Source organism: Electrona antarctica, assembly GCF_951216825.1.
Source record: "Electrona antarctica genome assembly, chromosome: 9".
Taxonomy (NCBI): Eukaryota; Metazoa; Chordata; class Actinopteri; order Myctophiformes; family Myctophidae; genus Electrona; species Electrona antarctica.
The window spans coordinates 15,437,793-15,449,071 of NC_136790.1; the positions used below are offsets into that span (position 1 = coordinate 15,437,793).

The following is an 11,279-nucleotide window of genomic DNA, read 5'->3' on the forward strand; positions in this document are numbered from 1 at the left end:
TTTGATCAGTTCTATTACATTTACATGCTTCCAAATCAACCTCAAACCATTCCCTTTTTAACAGTACTGAAGAGGTTAGAAGGGTTATGAACAGGTTTGACAATAAGGGCTCCATTTTCGTCACCGCTAAACCCCTTATCCCTAAACTTATTTGTCTTTTTTTTTTTACTATTTTGAAAATAATTTTCGAATAGTTCAACTAGCCACTCAACATTGACACGTTGTGAGCTTGTAGACTGGCCATTTTAACTATTCAAAAATGTTTTGCAAAATAGTAAAAAAAAGGCAAAGAAGTTTAGGGATAAGGGGTTTAGCGGTGACGAAAATCGAGCCCAATGTCTTCTTTAAACAATCACTTTTCATATTTTGCACTCTACCAACTTGTGGGTAAAATATTTAATCCGTCCAGATCAAATAATACCTCTCATAGCGCAAGGCCTCATATTTAGAAAATGTTATCTCTTTTTTTTAGCTGCTTATTTTAAACATTTGATTAATCTATAAGTTAAATGTTGCCTTATACATTCCCCCTGCACTGTCAGGAGAATATCTGCCATCTAAGGCTATGTTGTGTTCACCCTCTCTTAACCGAAATACTATTAAACTCTGATTTCTAAAGATGTGTCTCGGTCTTAGTTAGTGGTCATATAATATATATGACCACAGCAACCCAATGCAGATACAGTAAGGCCTCACTCACACTATTGAGACAGCTGTCTTGTCCGTGTCTTATGTCTTGTCCGTGGGTATAATGTCCGCCCCAATGTATTTCCAATGGAAGTCACATGGTCTGACCAAACATTTTTGTTTGCGGGGGAGGGGGGCACAACACAGCCATCAAACAAAAATGTTTGGAAATGCATTGGGGCGGCCATTAAACACGGACAAGACACGGACCAGACAGCCGTCTCAATAGTGTGACTGAGGCCTAAGGCCTCACTCACACCTAAGACCCACGCAAGACACACTTGTGTCCTGTGTCTTCTGCATGTGTGTCATGGCCGCCTCAATGCATTTCCAATGGGAGTCGCATGGTTTGAAGACACAACCTTGTTGCATGGGGGGGGGGGGGGGGCAGAAGACAGCCATGCAATAAGGTTGTGTCATGAAACCGTGTGACTCCCATTGGAAATGCATTGAGGCGGCCATGACACACAGAAGACACAGGACACAAGTGTGTCAGGTGTGAGTGAGGCCTATAGGTCAACAATGTCTGAACACGACGACAGTGTGGACAGTCGGTCCTGAAGGTACAAATTGGATTTGCCTGCATGCATTCTGAACAAAGACTCCCATATTATGTTAGGAGGTACAATGCAACTTAGACTTTAAAAAAAAGTACTGTACATAACAATATTATCACAATTCAAGAATATATTACTTTTATTGTTATGTCTATTTTTTTTGTTTGTTTTTTTAATGCTGCTGCCTGGAGCTGATTTATGAAAGAGCTCTGGGGTTTTTCCTTCATGTTGTAGCGGCAGCCCGTTGACTCACACCTGGAGGCTAATTGTACCTGGAGGCTAATTGTTGTCACATGTTCAGGTCTAATCTTGTAGAAGTTCCATACTCTATAGCCGGGGAGCCAGTCACCCACAATTGGACAGGACCTGTGATGTCATTCCGTACTTTTTATTTGGGTTTTTTCTATTAATATGGTCATTAAGGTCCACATAATGAGAGGCCTGCTCTGCCGGAAACATCACGAAAAAAAAGTTATGGCCATTGCTGTATACCACACCATAGACAACATAACAATTTCCCAAATTTCATCATGCTTTAAGTAGCATGTGACAATTGTGACATGTCAAACTAGGGGGTTTTCATGATTCTGAATCCATTCCAAGCATTTGTTTTGCACGAAAAAACACTCCTTGGCCAAAAAACGTCCATAGCCGACATCACAAATTTGATGAGGTCAGCACATTTGGGCACATTTTGGCAAGTGGCTATGGCCGAATGTCACATGTCACAATAATGTCACAATGTCACATGTCACAATAATTGTCACATGCTACTTAAAGCATGATGAAATTTGGAAAATGTTGCCTTATATTAATTGGTTGTCTATGGTGTGGTATACAAAAATGGCAATAACTTTTCGCGATGTTTCCGGCAAAGCAGGCCTCTCATTCTGTGGACCTTAATGACCAAATAAACACTAATAAAAAGTATGGCATGAAATCTCAGTTTAAACCCTATTCCTTGAGCTTTTGGGCCTGTGGCGTGGCCCCCCGGCTACTAGGAATAATGTTCATTGCCAACGAGCGTGTGTAATAAAATGTTTTGATTGAAAAGTGCACTCAATGAGCACACCTGGTCTATTTTCTTCTACATTAGCAAAGTGTTAACATTCTACTATACTGCAGAATGTACTGCAGGCACGCTTGACTTTAAAGCGCTAGACGCAAACCCACAGAACTGTCATTGCAGCAACTGCTTGTCAAATAATGTGAACTTGTGAAAGGCCCATTGTTCTACTGTCTTTGAAAGGTAAATTAGTGACATGTAAGGAGGGAGGAGGGGGTGAGTGGTAAAGGGGTTGTGTGCAGTTATGCTCAGAAAATATAGATGAGGCTCAAAGCTACCTAATAACTTAATAAGCACTCTCCTTTATGCTGCCAAGCTTTCATGATTTCACACTTGACTGTATTTCTCTCTCAGGGCTGTTCGGTAATGACTGCTATTTCCGCTGCTTTCGAGGAGAGGCAAGGAGAACGATGGCGTTTCAAAGCGTGGAGAGAAAAGAGGAGCATTTAACACATTCTGGGTGGGAACCCCTTTTGGTGTTTTAACCATTATGTTATACTTTAGCTATTGGAAAATAGCAGATCTACAAACTCGTAGCACGGCACCGAGTGCCGCGCTATGAGCTTGTAGGTCTGCTATTTTTTTTAAATCGTGAAAATGTGGCACAAATCTTTGAATATATTCTTTCACAATGAACGTTTTAACTCATACCTTCGCTTCTGGGGAGGGTCCCTGGAACTACATATTTTCAGATGGGGGTCTGCGGCCAAATTCAGATGATTCTGGGGGTCCTTGACATGGAAAAGGTTGAGCACCACTGACAGAAACATGGGTTTTTCAGAAAACTCATTATTTAGAATTTAAAATTTAGAATCGGCCGGGTGTAAATGGGTTAATGGCAAAATGCCTTTTCAATACACATCCAGCTGCAGCTCGTTGTGGCGGTTAACAGTTATTTGCCGTGGCTCCCTATCCATGAAAGAAAGAAAAGAACAAGTGTAATCAATATGCACAAAATAATGTGAGACTTCCAGAACAACAATGACCCGCGATAACGTATCTCACTGGACTTGTACCAAGTGGTGCACCTATTGATCTGGGTAACAGTTGATTGAGACAAGGTGCCGGGTTACAGGAAGCCCATTTGACTCCACTTAAGAGCTGTTGAGAAAGAGGGTTTCAGTAGCTTATAGTGATGTTGAGCATATAGTATATGATACCTGACACATTAACCTGTACGACGATGGCTGCTACTGTATGATGTCTAAAACGTCCATTTTGAGATTACACTGTGTATTCAGAAAAATGCACATAAAGTGCACAAAGACCCACACGCCGTCTGAAGAAGGTCTTTGACCGAAACGTTGCCAATAAAGTTCGTATTGCAAGTGCAGACATAAAGTCTTTGTGCACTTTATGTGCATTCTTCTGAATACATCGAGCCCTGCCTACGCACCCGCCTCAGGTGTGTTGCCTGAGATTACACTGTGTGCAATAGGTCAAGGAGACCCCCCCCCCCCCCCCAAATAATCCTATTTGAACTATTTGAAGCTCTCCAACGTGAGCTTGTAGATCGTCTATCTTCACGTTTGCCTCTTTCTTAGGAATATTAGACCAATTTGGTATTAAAGACCCATTTCCAATGTATCTTTATTATAATTGGTCATTAACTAATGCTTACTATAGTGTAGCAGAGTGGTTCACGACCTCAGCCTGATGGCCTGAAAGTCTTAATATCTCCCCCGAGTCCTATAGGGATATCCCTTTGATTCACCATGGTGTTACAATGGATTTGTTTTTTACGTCCGGATGCCCCGTCCAAGACAGGCCTCAGACGCGCCTCCTCAGGAGACTTGGCTCAGATCTGAACCCATTTGATTTGGCGTTATAGGAACCCGCTGCGACCGCATGCAGGGTTCGAACCCACAACCTTACGCATGAAAGTATGCTCTAACCACTACACTACACTAGGGTGGCGGCCCTCGGCTGTTACAATAATATGGTAAATAAAATAAGTCTATTCTATTCGTGTCTCAGAGTTGGGCTGTCGGTTCAGAAACCCGTCTACCAGTGACATCATTGATGGAGAATCCAATCCTGGAAAATTAGCATCAAAGCCATTGTTCTCACATTAATACAAATTTAAATAAAAAAATTGAAATATTGTTGAAAACAATCTGTCAAATGGGTTTCTGAAGTGTCCTCAGCTGAAGTACATATTGAGGATAAAAATGTGAGGGCAGAAAACTGAAGACACCAATTGTGATTGGCCGGAATGTGATGATGTATGATAAGAGCGTCCCTCACTTAACACGAGTGTGATTTTATTTAATTTTTTATCCCAGGATTTTGTAACCCATTTTTTTCACCCAGTGTCTAATCAATGTAATCCAGCTGAGCGCTATACGCTCCCTATGCCAACCTGCATGGAGAGAGTTAATGGACTGACCTCATGCTTCCTCCTATGCATGAGGAGTCCAAGCCACTTCTTTTCACCTGACAGGGGGGGGGGGAGTTGGACGTATAAGTGTGTCGCGTGGAAGGAACACGTCATTCCAACCAGTTCATTTCCCCTTTTAAAAAGTCATCAAAACCCCTTTTGGTGTTAGCATCATGTTATGCTTTAGCTATTGAAAAATAGCAGATCTGCTATTTTTTGAAAAATCGAAGAACGACTGACATAGAAACATAGCTTTTTCAGAATACTGTCAGGATGTAGAAGACATTTTTAGAATCTGATCTCAGGTCAGAATGGGTTAAAAAATGTGCAGATACCCTGTATACTGTACATGCACATATACTGTTGGCTTGTTTACTGTTGAGTGAGAAAACATTAAAGGACCACTTCACCACTTTTCAACATCTCTTCATATAATTGGTCCTCACTAATGTTCATGATAAAACACCATTTTTTCCTACTCAGTCTGTGTCTCATAGGAGGGCTTTGGGCAGTTCGGACACCCGTCCACCAGTGACATCATTAGGCAGATTTTTTTTTAAACAAGATTTGTTTTAAAATATATTTAGATTTGTATTATCGTGAGAACGATGGCTTCAACTTTTGCATTGCAACTTTTCAGGAAAAGAAAGCCTGCCGTTTCTATTAGCTTGGATTCACCATCGATGGTCACTGGTGGACGGGTTTCTGAACTGCCCACAGCCCTCCTATGAGACACAGACTGAGTAGGAAAAAATGGTGGTATTTTATCATGAACATTAGTTAGGACCAATTATAGGAAGAGAAGTTGAAAAGTGGTGAAGTGGTCCTTTAAGCTAATGATTTGGGCATCCTCCATATGGTTGGTCCGCCAGTTGAGGACCCCTGGTTTGGAGCATGCATAAACATGACAAGTATAAGTATCATCTCGCTGATTTTCATGGACACATGAGAGCATCAACATGGCCCCCAAAATCTGGGCGCCCTTTTGACTTCACACACTGTTTTTTCACCCCATAATGATTCCATATAGTCCTATCCTCCTAAAATAGCATTTTTGAGTGGTGCAACCACTCCCTTACGGAGCTGTGTGTGGGTGGCTGCAGGTCTGAGCACGAAAACAGCATGGTTGTTTTTCACCACCTGTGTGCAACCTAACACACACAAAAACACACACGAACATATTAACTGTATATATATATGATGATTTCGGGTGTGCCAGTACAGTACAGTAGAGGGTACAGTAGAGGGACCCCAACACAGTAACTCTGTCATTTCTCAACCGTTTCGGACGTGGGGACGGCTCGCGGGAACGGTTCCCACGGTTCCTGTGGGTCTGGAGCTTGTAGATCGGCTATTTTCAGCAAGTGTAAAAACAGTCATTACGACGGCATCAAGGCCCGCCAAAACACATTTTAGTCGACTAAATCAACTGTAGATTTAGTCGACTAAAATTACAACTAAAACTAAAACAGTCCAGGTGACTAAAATGTGACTAAAACTAAATGGGAACTATTCAAAAGACTATGAACTAAAACTAAAATCAAATTTTGCTGCCAAAAACAGCACTGCACCCCAACCTCTGTCCAAAGCCCCCGGCCCTGTGTCTGCTGCAGTGTGCTGCCATCAGTGGTGGAAAAAGTACCCAATTGTTTTACTTAAGTAAAAGTACCAATACTGCAATTTAGAAGTACTTCGTTACAAGTAAAAGTACGGAATTGAAAATGTACTTGAGTAAAAGTACAAAAGTATCGGCATCAAAATGTACTTAAAGTACTAAAAGTAAAAGTATTCATATTGCAGAATATCCCATTTCACAAGTTCAAAATGTACAAAATCTATTGAAAATAGCAGATCGGCTATTTTCAAATGGCCGAAATGTATAGGGTTGAAGTGGTTAATGTATGTTTTCTAATCAAAATACAAATATCAAAGTAACTATCTAAAGTTTTCAAATATTGTAGTGAAGTAAAAGTAAAACATTTGGCTCCGAGATGTAGTGGTAGGAAAGTAAAGTACAAATACCTCAAAATTGTACTTTAAGTACAGTACTTAAGTAAAAGTACTTTTTCCACCACTGGCTACCATGGCACCCAACCCAACCCAACCTCTGTCCAACGGCAAGAATTAAAATCACTCTGGATAAAGAGCTGGGATGGATGACACACCGGGGCTCGACGACTGATTTAATTAATTGTGAAATCCACAGGGGTGTCATGCAGCTTTGAGGGCATGGAGATTATTGCCTTCCCGTGCTGTTAATTATTAATCCTTATTACATTGGAAAGGAAAGGGAAGAGGGCTTGAAGAGAGAGAGAGAGAGACTGAGAGAGAGAGACAGAGAGACAGAGAGACAGAGGTGGCGTAGCATACAGAATTCTCTCGTGGGGCCACTCCTTGTGTGAACATGTCCTTTTTTTGCCAGAAGAGAGGTAAAAGGTCGCGGACATGTCCCGTGATGATCTCCTATTAAAGCGCCTATATATTGCCCCGGCTGGCTGCATGTTGCAATCTGCGGACGACCTCACACACACCCTCACTGCCTCACACCATGTCCAAACATGTTTCTGGACCCCCAAATATAGAATTTCACCACCACCACCACCACTCATGTGGGCTGAAGATAAGCGTACTCCCAAAGATCTCCAGAGAATATGGCTTGTTTAAAAAAAAGAAAATGTGTCTGAGCGATTAAAGAAAATCGAGGCGATTCCCCCAAGCTTTGCACATTTGCATCTCATCCGAACTAATCAGCACTCGGCAGCTTTCAAATCAAAACTGGGCAGCTGATGATAGCCTATATAAATCATCGCATCCATTTATCAGCCTAAAACTTAATTCCTTTTTTTGCACGAGTCTATACATTCAATAGACCTATATATTGTCAATTTGACAGAAGATTTGTGACGATGATAGCCATTTTGACTAGCCTACTAGTAGTTTCTTTCGTGGATCAATTTCACCGTTGTTTTCGGTTAAAGTATCCTAACATATAGCCTATATAGAGTGCGGACTAACCCAGAAGACACACCTATTTCCTCCGAGCGCGTTTTAGTCCAACTCTAACCTCTCCTGTAGCCTTATATGATTTGTATTTAATATAGCCTGATTCAATCTCAAATTCTCAATAGTAGCCTATATCCCCAAAAATGCCATGTCTATAGGCTGTTGCGCTCCACGTGCATTGCGTTATTACCGTAATCTAATAATAATGATTAGTCAAATTATCTGTTGGACACTTCTTCATTTGTACAAGAGTATAAGTGTTCCTTAACAATGTCTGATCTTCAATCATCTTTTTATTCTAAAACGGATACGAATGTGACTTTTTGAATCGTTGACCACAGTCAGGAGGAGAGACTGAGAAGAGAAGAAGAAAAAAAAACTCGAGGAATCCTCCACGCGCTCCGTGGTTCTGAACTGAGTGTTATTCCAGGACCAGGGACAGTTCCTCACAGGCGCGCCGGAGCTCCGCGGCGCCAAAACTTCATTGGCATTTATTATTATTCCCTTAATATCCTTTACCTTTTTTTCACGGCTTTCATCATCATCATCATCCCAGTTTTGAAGTGAGATTGTATTTGTTTTATAAAACATTACTGCGACGGATATGCATCGGTTGACACTATCTGTTTAGCAGCCTATACACGGCGCTGGAATTTGAAGAGCAGAGCAGAGCAGAGCACAGGTAAGGAATTATTTTGTTTCGTAGTTACTTCAGGTATTTATTTTTGAACATAACATTACATCAAAGCTTGGACGTGTTGCCAGCTACTAGTAGCATATATATATATATAACTTGGAATTACAGCATAGCCTATTCCACATGTGGTTGGTTGGCAACTGAAAGGGCGCAGACGCTCAATTAACAGCCACCTTTTCATGTGGTCAAGCAATCTTTATTTTATTTTTTGACACTTTTTTATTTATTATAGGCGTATATCCCCCCGTTTAATATGATTACACCGTGTAATATTTGTGAAAGTAAGTATAACCTACTCGCACTTTCATATCATTCATCTGAGTAGCCTATATTTTATTTTTATTTCATTTTATGTTGGTACAGTTTGGTTGCCTCGTGTTATAGGACTGCGCTTGAAACAAATATTTCAACATCCTGATCTTGTGTTGCCTTCACACGCTGCAATAAAATATGTTGGAATCACCAAAATTATATTTATTATAAAAAAATAAATTAAGATCATATAACAATTCTGCTGCAATCCATAATTATGCACAAAAAGTAGCCATAGCTATACTGTAAGCGGCTGACGTTTATAGATTGTCATGTCACCATTAGGAGCATAAAGGACATGAGTTGAAGTATCTTCTGCAGATATCACCTCTAAGGACTCAGAGCGATACAGTATCACGTCTAGATGTGGACTCAAGAGATAGTAGATATATAAGTCTAGTTATGGACTCTAAGAGCTATTAGATATACGTCTAGTTGTGGACTCTAAGAGCTATAGTAGATATCACCTCTAAGTCTAGATGTGGACTCAGAGCTATAGTAGATATCACCTCTAAGTCTAGATGTGGACTCAGAGCTATAGTAGATATCACCTCTAAGTCTAGATGTGGACTCAGAGCTATAGTAGATATCACCTCTCAAGAGCAAGATAACTCGTGCACCTGCAGATGAAGAACATGGTATAGACTCAGAGAATCCATCCATCATCATCATCCACTCAGCCTTTTGCAACAATACAGAAGAGTAAAACATGTAATAGGTTGTATAGGGCAGCTGCTGTACCATTATTTTGTTTGGTGTTTATATGCTACGGAATGTTCTAAGAATACTTATTAAGTAGAAGACTTATAAAGTGTGAAAATAAATTAACTCGTTAAGACCTGAGACCAGATTCTGCAAATGTCTTCTAAACTAGAACATGACAGTTTTCTGAAAAAAACCTATGTTTCTATGTGTTCTCTACATGTCAAGGACCCCAAATATTATACTTAATTGGCCGCCAACCCCCACCTGAAAATATGTTGTTCCAGGGACCCCCCCCAAAAGCAAAGATTTGAGTTAAAAACGTTCGCTGTGACTTAATTCAAAGATTTGCACACATTTTTCATGATTTTTCAAAAATACCAGGTCTACAAGCTCGTAGATCTGCTAAATATTTCAACAGCTATATATAAAGTCTAAAATAATGGTTAAAGTGGTTAAAAGCTACAGATGCGTTCCAGGTCTTAATGGGTTATAAAGCATTGGAATCGTATATGTGGAATAAAGGAGAGCCATGAAGCACTCATAATATAGCCACTAATGTTGATTATTGTAAATTATGTATGACATGCTGAGGAAGAACATTAACAGTACTGCTACTCGGCTCCTGTTTGCATGCCATGAGCATGCTGGGGAACCGAGGGCAGAATGCAAGGAAGGAAGGCGGTGACGCTGTGCTGCATGTGTTGCTGCCTCCTCTCCTCCTCTCCTCTCCTCTCCTCTCCTCTCCTCTCCTCTCCTCTCTACAGTCCTAGAGGATTTCACTTCACACTTTGTTTCTGTGTCAGGGTGGTGTGTGGAGTGGCCAGCAGTGGCTCAAGGCCAAGTGCACTCACGAGTGACGTGTTCAATGAAACTTAACACGTTTAGACCTGAGGACGATTCTACAAATGTCTTCTACATCCTGACAAAAATAGCAGACCTACAAGCTCATAGCGCGCCACTCGGTGGCGCGATACGAGCTTGTAGATCTGCTATTTTTCAATAGCTAAAGCATAACATAATGCACCAAAAGGGGTTCCCGCCCAAAATGGGTTAACACATTTAAACCTGAGGACGATTTCTACAAATGTCTTCTAAATCCTGACAGTTTTCTGAAAACCTATGTTTCTATGTCGTTCTCAAAGTTTTTCACGTCGAGGACCCCCAAAAATTATATGTCATTGGCCCGCCGACCCTCCATCTGAAAATAGGTTATTTCGGGGAACCCCTGCAGAAGCAGAATTAAAAACGTTCGCTCTGAAAGAATACATATTCGAAGATTTGCGCCACATTTTCACGACTTTTCAAAAATAGCTGACCTACAAGCTCGTAGCGCGCGCTATGAGCTTGTAGATCTGCTGATTTTTCAATGACTAAAGTATAACATAATGCTTGAAACACCAAAAGGGGTTCCCGCCCAGAATGGGCTAACAAACCTTCCCCACGGAGGGAGGACTGGACTGGAGCAGGCAGTGTTGTTGCATGGGAGAGTTTTCTATGCTTTTTTTCCACAGACAAAGCATAGACAACTTTTTTTTTTTGGGCTTCTCTGCCTTTATTGATAGGACCTATAGTGGAGAGAGACAGGGAATGACACGCAGCAAAGGTCGTCGGGACTCGAACCCGCAACACGCTGTCAGGCATGCTGCTATATGGCAACTCTTGAGTCTTTTTTTTATTTTTATAAATGTTTTTTTGTGGCTTTCGCCTTTATTTTATATATTTTATGGAGGGACAGAGAGTAGGCTGACAGGAAATGGGGAGAGAGATGTGGGGGGAAGACATGCAGTAAAGGCCGTCGGGATCGGGAGTCGAACCCGCGGCACACTGCCAGACTGGATTACCAGCCAAGGTGCCTGGACCGCTGAGCCATGG

General features: G+C 41.2%; 1 protein-coding gene across 2 annotated transcripts in view; it reads left to right on the forward strand.

The window, feature by feature from the left end:
- The window catches only part of tex264a (testis expressed 264, ER-phagy receptor a), a 167,037-nt gene extending 166,038 nt beyond the window's left edge, over window positions 1-999 (forward strand). For both annotated transcript variants that reach the window (XM_079510082.1, XM_079510083.1), the window contains exon 4: window positions 1-999. This exon is cut by the window's left edge. The gene's annotated coding sequence lies outside the window, so the exon portion shown is untranslated.
- The last annotated feature ends 10,280 nt before the right edge of the window (window positions 1,000-11,279 follow it).